Genomic DNA, 15,338 nt, shown 5'->3' on the forward strand with positions numbered 1-15,338 from the left:
GGATTTTTGGGGCTGTTTGGTTGTGCTATGCGATCGCATAGCAGGTGTTGCGATCGCACGGTGTTGTTGGATGTTGCATTGCGATCGCAGAGGTCCAGTTGCAATCGCATAAGGTAATTTTGAGACCTGGAAATTTTGTTCTATGCGATCACAGGAGCTCTAATACGATCGCATAGGGTTAGCTACAGTGCCCGGACATAATGTTAAAAAAAAAAGTTCATCCGCGAACCCAAACCCATTTTCCACCATTTTTGAGCATTTTGAGAGCTACTTGGGAGCATTTGAAGCGGGTTTCGACTGGGATTGATTGGAGGTAAGTTTTATGAGTTAAAAACATGATTATATTGTAGAATCATCTTTGAAATACTTGAGAATTTAGCCAAATTGTAAGAAATTAGGGCTTGAGTTTTGAATTCTAAATTCGATATTTGAGGGGCTATTTGTGGTCCGATTTGAGAGATTTTTATACGGTTAGACTCGTGAGAGTACGAGAGTTCTGAAAATATAAATTTTACCCGATTCCGAGATGTGGTCCCGAGGGGCATTTTGGTCATTTTATATAATTTCGCGTATTAGCTTAGAATTTAATTGTAGAATCAATTACTTGAATTATTATTTACAATATGCAATTTAATTGAATAGATTTGAGCAATTTGGAGTCGGATACTCGTGGCAAAAGCGTGGTTTCTTGTTAATTTGCACTTGTTCGAGGTAAGTGGCTTGTCTAACCTTGTGTGGGGGACTTTGTCCCTTAGGATTTGATGTTTGGTAATTGAATGCCTTGTACATGAGGTGACGAGTGCGTACTTGAGCTAATTGTTGAAAATCCGTTTTTATTTGAAGTATTTAAATTGAGTTTTCTTGCTTACTTGTTTTACTCTAATTGTAAATTAGCCTGTGTTAGTTTGAAGAGCATGTTTAGTTGACTTACTTGCCTATTTTCTTAACTGCCATGTTTGTAATCTAGGAAGCATGTTAGGCTAGAATTTTACTAGTATTCGTTATGAGTTTGGAATTTATTTGATATTTTGAGCTGTTATTGTTTGTTTTAAATTTGGGACTACGGGACGGCATCCCGGGAGATCCCCTGCACGTTTTATGTTCTGGATTGGGAGTGCGGGATACTAAGAGATCCTTGGCACATGTGTATATAATTATCGAGGATACCAAGAGATCCTGGGGATACCAAGAGATCCCCGAATCATTATTGAGGATACCAAGAGATACTCGGGATACCAGGAGATCCCCGAATTATTATGGAGGATACCAAGAGATCTTCAGGATACCAAGAGATCCCCAAATTATTATGAAGGATACCAAGAGACCCTCGGGATACCAAGAGATCCCCGATTATCATGCATGTTGTGAGTAGTATTTACCTTGTATTGTTTTGTCTCTGCTTTCTATTACTGCATTCCTTATTTATCCTGTTTTGATTCTCGTTGTAGACTTTATCTATATTGTTCCCTTCATCTTATCATTTATTATATTTATCTCAGTAGGGGCCCTGACCTTCCTCGTCACTACCCAACCGAGGTTAGGCTTGGCACTTACTGAGTACTGATGTGGTGTACTCATGCCTCTTCTGCACATGTTTTTCATGTGCAGCTCTAGGTACGCACTATCCTCGCGACGAAGACATCTAGCAGAGACTTTGAGGTATATCTGCCACGTCTGCAGACCAGGAGTCACTATCTTATTCCAGCCTTAGTATATGATTTTCTCTTGTTTCGGTTGTGTAGACATTCTGGAGTTAGAGCAATATATTTCATTTCTATTAGCCTGTGTTTCCTGTGAGTTTCCGGGTTTTGGGAGTTTGTTTTGGATTTCGTGATCTGAGTTGTATTATGCCAAGTGGCACTTATATACAATTTTCTCTTGACAGTAAAGTTTTCGGTTGTTTGCTTCTACAAGTTAGTTTTGTTTTCCGCAAGCTGTATAAATTCCGCATTGTTAGGCTTACCTAGTTGTAGGGACTAGGTGCCATCACGACATGTTCACGGAGGGCGAATTGGGGTCGTGACATTTTACTTGCTTTCTAGGTTAGTTTACATTTCTACATTTAGGTATAAATATTTTCTCAAAACAATTCTTAGTGTTTGACATTGCATAACAAGTGATAATTCTCTTACATTCCTAATTGTTTACATATTGTTCCCTATGGGATTCAACCCCGACTTATAGTTGGGTAAATTATATTGAATGCGACCATGTCCATTTACTTTTTAGTAGTGGATTTGGACGTCATCAAAATTGGCGTCGTTTCTGGGGAAGGATTTGGCGTAATTTAGGTTGTTTGAGAAATAAGCGTAAGTGCTTTGGTCCAAACTTGTGAATATTTGTGTAATTGTTTTTCTTACCTTGGTCTATTTTTCTTGTTTTTTTCTTGTTTATTTTCTTAGTTTTGAAAATGGCATCATTTAATGTGTTTACCGTGAAAATGGTAATAACAATTAAATTTGTTAGGGGGCTCTAAAAATACGTGATCTATTTTTATGCTAGTTGTTTAAGCAGTTGATGCTAGATGTAAGAAGTTAAAAGATGAAATGCGAGCTAAAATGGAGCTATAATCGAACTGGGGGTTTATTTATTCGAGCCTCGAACAGATCGATGAGGGGCCTCAAGGTCGATGCCTGGGCTCGGGCTCGAGCTATCGGGGATAATCGAGAAAGGGTTAACAATTAGAATATAATTAATGGAGGCTCTTTATGGCCAATAACAAGCGATAAATGAAGAACAAGTATGAACGTAATAAATGAAAGTGGTAATCTCGAGCGAGTAAGTTAGAGAGAAAAGAGAGAGTTATTATTTTTCTTATGTAGAATAGTTGGAGCTGTGAGCACGTGATTTTTGCCTTACGAAAACTACTCCAAAATAAAATCAAAAAATAAAATAAATTTCTTTTACTGTGTAATTTTTGAATTTGCGTGGTGTTAAATATTTGTGTTATGACCATAAATGTTTACTTTTTCATAAATAAAATGAAAAATAAAATAAAATACATGTTGCATGCATATAGGATTTAATTATGCATTTAAAAGATAATTTAAATAAAATCACAAAAATATGCAATAATTCTATTTTAAATATTCCACTATGTGATTGATGTTTTATCTATGTGTTAAATAATTGTTATAGAATAATTAATATATTTTTTGCGAAGTTAGATTTATTTTATAATTAAAAATTTAAATTAGAAAAAATGAAAAAAAAATAATAAAATAATAATACATATACACAAAATCGGACCTGGATTAAAATCCAGGCCCAAATCGAATTAATTTCCCCCTCACAGCCCAATCCAAACCAACCTGTCCGGTCCAACTCATGAGTAAATCCAAACGACGACGTTTGGTCACACTCCATCAAGGACCGTTGGATTAAATCAATCCAACGGCTGATATCCCCTACCCTTACCCGCAACCCGTAACCCGACCCATTGACCCGATTCAGTCCGACCCCAACGTTAAACCAAACGACGTCGTTTGGTTAAGTGAGTTGATCCTGGCCCTTCATTCTATCTAATCCAACGGACAATATCAATCCACCCCACCCCTATATAAGTCCCAAGCCCTACCCCGGCCCCAAACTAAGCACCCCCCCTCCTACACTATTCATCATCGTCCCCCAAACCCCCCTAACCCTAGCCGCCCTAGGATCCCACCGCCTGAAACCCGGCGGCATCAACGCCGCCGGTCACCAAAATAACACCCTAGAATCCTCTGAACATCCTCTACACAAATCTAACATTGGTTTCCTTCGAATCAGGTCCCAACTCTTCGAATCTTAAATCGAAGGTTGGCCTGAAAACCTTACCTTCTCCGATGGCTTCCAAAATAACACCACAACTTCCCCTAGATACCCTCATCACGGATCTGTTAGTTGCATGGCTCGAATCCTACTAGAACTGCTCGAATCTTCATTTGAAGATTCGAGTAAAACCTGAACCTACCCCAACCTACCTCAAACTAACACCAAATGACCCCTAGGCCTCCCTCACCCTTGTGTCATCTTTGGTTCCCTTCGAATCTACCCAAAAGTGTTCGGATTTAAGATCCAGGAATTTGAAACCCTAAAAATTTTCCAATCTTGGAATTTTTCCGATTCGAGTGAAGGACTGAGGTCTAAGAGACTTTAATCGAGGTATTCTCAACTGAGAATACTTCGAGTAAAGTCTGTTCAGCCTCAAAAATGTCCGAATCCAAGTTGAGTTGAGTTCGGTTGAATTCGAAGGTTCAGAGGTAATTTCTGTTTCTTTTATGTGCATTCTGCGTGTATTCCATGTTCATTTCATTAGTTTGTTTGATTTTTTATAATTTTTCTAGTCAATTTTGTTATACTGTCCCCTACCCGTCTACTTGATTCCAAATGAATTGTTTTTGTTGATTTTGTTTGTTTACAATGTGTGTAATCGACTCGATTAAGTTCGTCGATTAGTTATATTACGAATTTTCATTTCTGAAAATGCTGACTGAAACAGTCTGCTTCTATTGTTTTAGACTGATTATGGACAAATGTTGTAAATAGCCAACTGATTAATACTCGTCAATTAAATCATGTTTGTTTGTGAATCAGTGAATTCAAATGTATGCTGTATATGTTGTTTTCTGAACAGGGCATTGTCAGTATATTGACAATGCTCCTGTGTATGTTTGATCTTAGTTCAATTTGAAGATCAGTTTGAATTATTATGCTGAACTCAGTGTAATATTGTTGTAATGTCAAGTTTGAATTCAAGTTTACAAATGTTGATTGGATATAATTGTGTTAGGGGGTTACATTCTTAGTCAGGATTCAGTCCAAACTTTAGGATTGGTTTGTAGCTGTTGTAAATCAGACTAATAATCAGGCTTATACAGATTTTAAAATCTGTATTGTTAAGATGCTGAATTTAAGGCAGTAATACCAGTATAAAACAGTAGGTCAGGGACATTTCTGGGATAGAACAATGAGGATAATATGTTAATAGCAATGTGCTGAAAGTGGAAGTTAATGGTTATAATTTAATATACTAATGGGGAACAAGGGATAATGGGCTGCTGAAAATCAGGATAAAAAGCACTCAATAGGATTTAAAGTATTCAAAAGTAGTTTTAATGGAACTTTTCTGATTATTTAAAAAAAGAGAAAGGGTCCAGGCAGCATTTAAGAGAGCTGGACAGACCTGTATAAGAGAGAGGGGAATGGAGACTGATTTGAGAGAGTTTTTAGGGAGACAGAAAACAGAATTTAGGAGACTTTAAGAGTTTTCAGAGAGAAGAGTGATCAGTTAGACAGAGAAGAGAGTTTAGAGAGACTTCATAACAGATTTTGAAAGAGAATTTAAGAAAAATACACCTAGAGTGAGATAAAAGAGAAAAATCCAGTAGAAAAATCAGATTCTTCTTGGAATCTGAAGAGGAAGAGGAAAAAGAAAAACAAAAACAGATATAGAAACAGAAAAGAAAATCAGAAACATACTTTTCTTTGGATCTGTCCTGGTCTATTTGTTTGATATTACTTGGATTAAATCTGAAAGTTTTTCCAAAAATCCTGTTACTGTGCATCTGGGCTCCTCGAATCCTATTCTTGTTCAGATTTGTTGTGTTATCGGTACATTCTACTGATTTTGTTACTGCTGATACTGCTGAAATTTACTCCTTCTACCTTCATTTTCAGGTACTTATCTTTTAAATTCTATGTTGGAAAGAGATTCAACATGACAAATAAACAAAGTTTGAATTGTAATACTGTCTTCTATTCATTTGAGTTCTTTAGTTAAAAAATTTCAGCTTTGGTTTCATGTTGGTTAACCAGTAGTGAGTTCGAATCGATGGCTACAAGTTAATTGTCTTATTTTTGAAATTCACATAAAACTTTGTAATAATGTTATCCATGTCAAATTTCATTAGTTTAGTTATCTATGAGTTGTGTAAATAGGAAGCATTGCAGAAAGTTGGCTTTATTTACATTTTTTTTGCGGTATTGTTAGATAGGTATAGCATAATATGGAAATATCAAGGAAAATATGCTATCAGTTTATTTTGTTAGTTAATTAGTTGTTGTTTAAAGCTAGATGATGATTGGTTGCAATTAGCTATCTTTTGGCATAACATTGGTTGTGTTCATAATCTATAGTTGAAAGACGAGTTAGTATAATCCGTTATGTTTATGATGTCAAATATGGTAAGTAATATTGCATGCAATATCATTTTATTAAGTCAATTAGATTTGTTCTCTTTCTTAATAATAAAAGGGTTTAGGAACTTATACGATGCGAAAGTTAATGGTTGTAATAATTCACATAGATTTAGAATCAAATGGGTTTGATTACATATATAACTCAATCATAGGCATAATTAATTAAGTTAATTTCGCCTATTGGATCAAAACAAGTATATAAGAGTAAGATACAAATTGCAAAACTTTATATCAATGGTAATTAGAATAGAACTTGCACTAATTAATAATAATAAAAGTTCTTGAAAATATTCTTTCCTTTATAATTCATTTTCAGTTTTATATACAATTCATTCTTTGGCATATATATGTTTTATAATTGTCAAAAATAGTATTAATCATATTTTTATCCTTTCACTGAGAGTTTGAATAGTCTTGGGATGAACATAATTAATACTCGGAAATTATAGTCAACGGGCAATATTTAAAAATTGTGAATTTCTTTTAAAAGAATTTAAAGACACCCCTTGAATATGAATTTCTCAGTATTTTCATATAAAATGTGTAGATACAACAAACAATTTGTGGAAAAATCCCTAATATCATTGCAAATATTTTGCGCAATTAGGGATACGTCCGCGTACCCTGATTATATTTTTAAAAGCAAAATTCGGATTATGCGTACGCGCAATTTCGAGCGAATATTTAATAAAAGGATTTTTTTTAAAGGCGTTGAATTAATTTCATAAAAACCCGCGATGTGCGGTTCAATATTTAGGAAAAACAAATATTCTTGATTCAACACAATCTCGAAAAATGATTGCTTAATAAATATATTATCAAAAGTTATTGTGTACACGTACGCGTGACACAAGTCCGCATTTTTATAACACGAATATACGTACGCGTAATTCGATTCAAGGAAGGGTCCTTAATCACAATAAGTAAAAGCGGTAGAAAAATCACGTAACAAAACGTATTTAATAAAATCAAGATAATTAAGCCAATAATAAAAACAGTTAAGCGACCGTGCTAGAACCACGAAATTCGGAAATGCCTAACACCTTCTTCCGGATTAACAGAATTCCTTACTCAGGATTTCTGGTTCGCAGAATAATAAACAGAGTCATATTCTCCTCGATTCAGGGATTAAAATTGGTGACTTGGGACGCCTTAAAACTCCCAGGTGGCGACTCTGAAACAAATAAACAAATCCCGTTTCGACTGTCCTTTAATTGGAGAAAACTCCCCACGCGCCCCGCGGGTGCGGTAAAAAGGAGGTGTGACAGCTCTGGCGACTCTGCTGGGGACTTTTGTGGTTTCTATCTTCCACTGTAACCCAGAACCACTGGTTCAGGGTTTAAAGAATTCGAGCTTAAAATAACTGCGATAATTGGCTTTATTTACTATATGATTTTCAACTGTTTATATGCTTAATATGCTAAATGTTGCTTTTTACCGCTTTAATATTATTTGAATTGTGAATATATACAACTGCTACGAAACCCCCTTCTTTCTGAGTCTTCTGAATTTATGGTGTACACGTGCGCGTGACCCACCTTTCTGTTAAAGTCATACCAAATAAGACGGAGTTGGGACAAGTAACTAGGCCGGGCAGACTTTCGTGCTCCCGGTACGTTGCCCCCGCTTCGGCTCAAACTGTCCGTTTGGGTAAGCCAGGTTTAGAACAATCAACCTAAGGTTTTACACTTAGAATAACTCAGCCATGTACCGGATCCCTAGTAGGAACGAATATTTGCATCATATGCATTTGGCCTTGGAGACTCAACACAGGGGTTGGGTCTGTCTAGGACAGGTGAACCCAAAATAAAAGACCATCATGATGCATCCTACTTGTTACTTGTGCATTCATTTGCCTCGAACATGCTTGTTGACCAGCTTAAATAAAATCATGGTGAGAAGAAAGGAATAAAATGGGTTGTTTTAAAAATTCCGAAAAAAAAATATATAATTTTAAATTTTGAAATAAAGGTATTTAATAAATAAAAATTTTCGAAAAATGTTTTTTTAGTATAAATTTTCAAAATGAATTTTGACTTTATTAAAATTAAATTTCAGATACAAAAATGAACACCACACAAGGCCCCTCATCCACGAGTACGGAAGAATTTCTATTTCAACTTCAAATATGGTGGTATGATTTAGGCGAAGATGGTCAAAAATGGGTCGTCAAGCATTTGGGAAATCTCACGGACATTATGAAAGTTAAACCCCGTGATGATCTGATTGCAGCGTTAGTAACTTTTTGGGACCCTGCTCACAATGTTTTTCGTTTCTCTGACTTCGAGCTTACTCCTACATTAGAGGAGATAGCTGGATATGCTGGTTTTGACGGAAGTCTAAGAAATCAAAGCTTGATATTCACAAAGGCTCCTTCGGTACATCGATTCTTCGGTCTTCTGAACATCAGCAGTCAAATCAGGAAAAACAATGTCATCAATGGATGTTGTTCCTTCAACTTTTTGTATTCAAGGTTCGGAAAGTCAGATGGGTTCGAAATTCATGAGAAAGGCCTTACTAATAAGCAAAACAAAGACACTTGGCAGATGCACCGTCGATTTGCTTTCATGGTGGCTTTTCTAGGAGTCATGGTCTTCCCAAATAAAGAGCGAACAATTGATATTCGCACCGCAAAAATTGTGCAAATCCTCACCACCAAAGAAAATCACACCTTTGTCCCCATCATTCTATCAGACATTTATCGGGCTTTGACTTTATGTAAATCAGGAGCAAAGGTCTTCGAAGGATGCAAAATTTTGTTGCAAATGTGGGTGATGGAGCATCTCCAACAACAACCCAAGATCATACAGTATGGGTCAAACAATGATAATTGCATCGAGAGCTATGAGGAAAGAACAAAAAATTATCAGGCTCCAGAAGGGATAGAAGCATGGGTATCTCATCTAAAGGCTTTAACGGCAAATCAAATTGAATGGACTCTGGGATGGCTCCCGATGAGGGAAGTAATACACATGTCAGCCTCAAATAGTTATCTACTACTATTGGGATTGAGAAGCATTCAGCCGTATGCACCACTGAGAGTCCTAAGGCAATTAGGGAGATATCAAATAGTTCCTGATGATGAAGATTTGAGTGTGCAAGTAATCGAATTACACCCAGAAGCCACTATTCCCGAGGCTCTACTTCAGCAGATGTGGAATGGGTGCCGATACTTGAAAAGTGATACTCAAGTCCCAGACGCTACAAAGGGTGAGATAAATCCTGGATATGCAAGGTGGTTTGAAAAACGGTCTCGCGTGGATGATGTACCAGAGCCTGAGCTAAGAAGGCCAACAAAAAGACCCCATGTTCAAAACTTCAATGATAAAATCCAAGAACGGTTGATCTGGGGAGAAAAGGAAAAAGGGTACAAAGCAACTATCCATGCCCTAAAAGAAAATCTAAGAAGCCTCAGTTTGGAGAAAGATTTGCAAGAACAAGAAGCCGAAGGCGAGAAAAAGAGTCTAGCTTGTGAGAATGAAAATCTTCATGCTCGATTCCAAAAAATGAAAAGAGTTTCTGAAACGCCAAAGAGGAGCTGGAAGGATCAAAAAACCATCGCCAATCTCTTTGAAAAAATGCAAGATTATGATTCCATTCTTGCGGAAAACGAAAGGGCATTGAGCAAAGCAAAAGAAAGGATCCAACAATTAAACGAAGAAGCCAGATCTAACAAAGAACGCCAAGATAGGCAATCCAAAAAAGACAAGGCACAATTCAAGAAGGAAAAAGACTATTGGATGCGATCAGAAGACCAGCTTCGTGCACAACTAGAAGAGGCAAGAAGATGCAACAGAGAATATCAACAAGCAGACCTCGACAGGGAAAGATCGCAAGCAAGATTAGAGCAGGCCAGACTCCGAGCTCTATTAGAATCAGCTCTAGATCGTGAAAACCGTGTCAGAGATATAGCCACCACTCGTCAGCAGCAATTGTAAGACCAAGACCAACGTCTCCAAGGTTTCAGGGCACAAATCCACGACCTGGCAGTCTTCACATCTCAAAGTTATGTAAACTGCCAAGGAATGGATTATGAAAGGTTTATAGAGCATGCGCCCACTTTTGCTCGTCATCTAGCAATGGAGTTGGAAAGGATGTATCGTATGCTGGGAGGCCATCCGGGTCAAGCCCCACATTGAGCAGATAATCCAATATTTGACAACAAAAGTGGAAAGTGGGGCACGTTGTGAGATGTTAAGAATTGTATCTTTTATTTTGATTTAAGTGTGTGTTTTCAAGCCATTTTCTTAAAGTTTTCAAATGTAATTCCATCTTTGTGTAATGAATAAAAGTGATTGCCTTTGGTCCGAACTACGCAAGGTCTGATTCATGTAAGGCATGATACGTAGGCAATCTCTAAGATTCGACCACCACGATAAAAGATATATATAGTAAATAAAAGTGAATGACAATTTTCAATTTCAAGAAAGCTGGGACGACACAAGCAGCCGAGCAAATGCATAATAGAAAGGGATTATTTGTCTAGGAGCATTGCATCTCAACGTGTGATTATATATGTGTTAAACTCTCAAAACTAACAAGTTTGTTCATTTTCAGAATTCAAGCAGTTAGTTTCTCTAAAGAGTATACTGGCATATTATCACTATCACACAAGATCAAAAGGACCAATACCCGAAAGTATGTCTATCCCAGATGTTGACACAGGTATGGAGATAGAGGAGATGGATGTCGGGAAAATGAAAGAAGAGATGTTTAAGCTCAAGCAGCAAATGGCTGAGATGTACCAAGCTTGGTCTACAGGACAGTTACCCCCATCTTACCCAAATAACCCTGCTCCATCAATGACTCAAACTCAGGATAATATCACCACTGAATTATCCCCAAACTTCCCCATTTACCAGCACTACCGAGGCACCACCTCTCAAGACACCACAGTCTCCACCTCCGAAACCCGTTCCATATTTTCCTCCACCTATGACTCCTGTTTTCGTAGCACCTCCCCCTGCTACATTCCACAAATCTCCTAGTGAGCCTACATTCCAGGCCCAGGACAACCAATATTACCCCCCGGAGCCCACCCTCAAAGCCTCCGAAATTCATTCAACCACTCCTCGTTTTGATCTCCCAACCGAAATTGACAAGCCAGCCAAAAATGCTGAGCAAGAAGAGATGTTCAGGAAGGTCAAGAGTCTAGAACAATCGTTCAGAGACATGCGAGGATTAGGTGGGCAAGTCAGTGTAGCCTACAAAGATTTGTGCTTGTTCCCAAACGTACAATTACCAGTTGGCTTCAAGATGCCCAAATTTGACTTATACAACGGGCACGGTGACCCAGTAGCCCACTTAAGGGGTTTCTGTAGCAAGATGCGAGGAGCTGGGGGAAAAGATGAATTATTAATGGCTTACTTCAGTCAAAGTCTAAGCGGATCAGCTTTGGAGTGGTATACACGCCAGGACCATGGGAGATGGTACACCTGGGATGACCTGGCACAGGCATTCGCATACCATTTCCAATACAATCTGGAAATCATCCCAGATAGATTATCTTTGACAAAATTTGAGAAGAAACATAATGAAAGTTTCAGATAGTATGGTTTTCGATGGAGAGAACAGGCAGCAAGAGTGGATCCTCCTATGAAGGAGAGCGAAATGGTAGACTACTTCCTCCAAGCCTTAGAACCGACTTACTATGCCCATTTGGTTTCAGCGGTTGGGAAATCATTCAACGAAGTAGTAAAGATGGGAGGTATGGTGGAAGAAGGCCTCAAGACAAATAAAATCATGAGCTATTCAGCAATTAAGGCAACTACTCAAGCTATTCAAGGTGGGGTAGGAGGAATCGGAAGAAAGAAGAGGGAGGAAGCAGCAGTAGTTGATTCAGGAATTTGGCCGGGACCCAGAGGTTCACCGCTTTACTATAATCAGCAACGACCTCGCCAATCAGCTTACCACCATGATTCATCCCAACACTACTATCACCCTTCAGAGCCTCATTTTTCCATTAACCATGCTCAAGCATACAATCAGCCACCTGTTCACACCAATTGGCGTGCTCCTGTCACACCAAATACTTACCCACGAGCCTATCCCGGACCAGGTTTCAGGCCTAGGCCAGCATTCAGGGGAGAAAGGGAACAGAAAAAGAAAACTTACACTCCATTGGGAGAGTCTTACACTAGTCTGTTCCACAGGCTGAGACAGCTAGACATGCTGAAATCCAAGCTACCCAATCCTCCTCCAAAGAATTTGGATTACACCATTAGCTGTGAATATTGCTCCGGTGCACCAGGCCATGATACGGAGAAGTGCTGGCATTTGAAAAATGCAATACAAGAGCTGATTGATACTAATAAAATCGAGGTTCAAACCCCCGAAGCCCCAAATATCAATAGAAATCCAATGCCAGCCCATCAAGAGGCTAATATGATAGAAATCATACAAACTGATGGGGAGACAAAGAAGCCGTCACAAACTGTCATGATGATCAAGTCTCATGAAACCAAGCCAGATAAGCAGTTAATGGAGGAGAAGCCGGTGTCTAAGCAGAACAAAAATGGTGATGAACCATCTATGATAGTCGATGAGGGATCATCGAGCAAAGTTGCCGCAAAACAAGAAAGGCCGAAAGTGATAGTACCAGGGGTTGCTAACAAACCCATTGTATTCGTGGAAGGAGCCCGTACAGATCGGGTTATTATTGCACCTGTAATCCAGCTGCCGGTCATCAACAACAAAGCCATCCCATGGAACTACGAACGAGTGACTGTAATGTACAAGGGAAAAGAAATCAAGGAAGAAGTGTGTGAGGTGCAAGGCTTGACTCGTTCGGGAAGATGTTTTACTCCCGAAGAGCTGAGAAAAACTAAAAACAATCCAATGCCAACAAAGAGAGCTGTGACGGAAGAAGAGGCGGAGGAGTTTTTAAGAAAAATGAAACTCCATGATTATTCTGTTGTGGATCAATTAAAGAAGACCCCCGCTCAAATTTCATTGTTGTCATTACTGATCCATTCAGAGGAACACCGTCTGGCGTTGATGAAAATCCTGAATGAAGCTCATGTTCCTGAAAAGATCTCTGTAAATCATTTGGGAAAAATAGCCAACAGAATCTTTGAGACAAACAGAATTACATTTGCTGATGATGAATTACCTATGGAAGGTACCGAGCACAACAGAGCTTCTTTACCTCACCGTGAAATGTGAAAACTCCGTAGTAACCCGGGTATTGGTTGACAATGGGTCAAGTGCAAACATATGCCCTCTCTCCACTTTAAACAAATTAAAAATTAAAGAGGAGAGGATCCAGAAAAATAGTATCTGCGTACGGGGGTTTGACGGTGGAAGCAGAGATTCATTTGGCGACATAGTGTTGGAGTTAACTATAGGGCCAGTTGAATTCACAATGGAATTCCAAGTGTTGGACATAACTGTTTCTTACAACTTGTTGTTGGGTCGACCATGGATCCATGCTGCTAAAGCAGTCCCGTCAACACTACATCAGGCTGTCAAGTTTGAATGGGATCATCAAGAAGTAGTCGTGTATGGAGAAGAAAGTTTAAATGCTCACAGCAGTGTACCTGTCGAGGGAACAGAAAATGACCAGGGACCATGGGTATACCAAGTGACCGACACAGTATCGATAGAGAAAATTCCAGAGGGGAAATATCTTCCAAATCCAAAGATATCCTCTGCATCAGTCATGGTAGCTTATGAAATGTTAAAAAATGGCTTTATACCCGGCAAAGGTCTGGGTTTATCTTTGCAAGGAATTATACAACCAGTATCTCTCCCCGAGAACTGGGGAACATTCGGTTTGGGGTTCATACCCACTGCCAATGACGTGATAAGGGCTAGGAAGCTGAAACACCAAGCATGGGTTCTTCCAAAACCAGTCCCACATCTGTCAAAGTCTTTTGTCAAGACCGGTGCTAAAAATCGCCCGATAACAACAATTCCTAAATCCCGGGTCAATCCTGAGAAGAAATTAATTGAAAGGTTCGAGAAATTGTTTAGTGATGTGAACATGTTGGAAAGCGGAGAAGGGTGTAGCAACGCAGAAGTTCAATTCGTTGGGCCAGAAACAAAGCTCAATAATTGGAAAGCCACTCCTCTCCCAATTCGAAAGGAGTCTTGGTAGTTTTATTTTGATTTTCTTTCAGTTTGTTTGGGTTACTTCAGGGTTGTAATCCCAAAGCTTATCTTACAGTTTGTTTGAAGTGTGCAAACCTTGTTATCTTTTCATCATCCAATAAAAAGCAGTTTCCTTTTTATTATCATTCCTAATAGCTTTCTTTTCTTTTTCTTCTTTCCTGTACAGTTCCTTTTACGCTGGCTCTAGTGATATGGCATGCATGAGGAATCCTCAGCCCAGTCTTAAAAATCAATCTGGTTCCGAAATATTAATTCAAGAAATATATTGTGATTATGAATCAGAATATGATGAAGATGAGGTTTTTGAAGAGATTAGTAAAGAGTTAATTCACTTTGAGGAAAAAATCAAACCTAACTTGAGTGATACCGAGGACATCAATATAGGGGACACGAGTAATATCCGAGAAACTAAAATAAGTGTCCATCTGGAACCAAAGATCCGAGAGGAGTTAATTAAAGCACTCATAGAATTCAAAGATGTTTTTGCATGGTCGTATGACGACATGCCGGGCCTGAGCACTGATTTAGTGGTTCACAAATTGCCCACCGATCCAACGGTGCCTCCTGTCAAGCAGAGGCTGAGAAAATTCAAGCCTGACATGAGTATGAGAATTAAGGAAGAAATCACCAAACAATTGGAAGCAAAGGTCATTCGAGTCACTCGATATCCTGTTTGGTTGGCTAATATCGTTCCTGTACCAAAGAAAGACGGCAAAATTAGAGTATGCGTCGACTATCGCAATCTCAACAAAGCAAGTCCAAAGGATAATTTCCCATTACCCAATATCCATATTTTGATCGACAATTGTGCCAAGCATGATATAGGGTCTTTCGTGGATTGTTATGCCGGGTATCATCAAATTCTAATGGATGAAGAAGATGCAGAAAAGACGGCATTCATCACACCATGGGGAACTTATTGCTACCGGGTAATGCCATTCGGTTTAAAGAACGCCGGAGCAACCTATATGAGAGCAATGACCACAGTGTTTCATGATATGATACACAAGGAGATTGAGGTATACGTGGACGATGTGATCATAAAA

The sequence above is a fragment of the Nicotiana sylvestris genome, chromosome 3 (assembly GCF_000393655.2).
Source record: "Nicotiana sylvestris chromosome 3, ASM39365v2, whole genome shotgun sequence".
Taxonomy (NCBI): domain Eukaryota; kingdom Viridiplantae; phylum Streptophyta; class Magnoliopsida; order Solanales; family Solanaceae; genus Nicotiana; species Nicotiana sylvestris.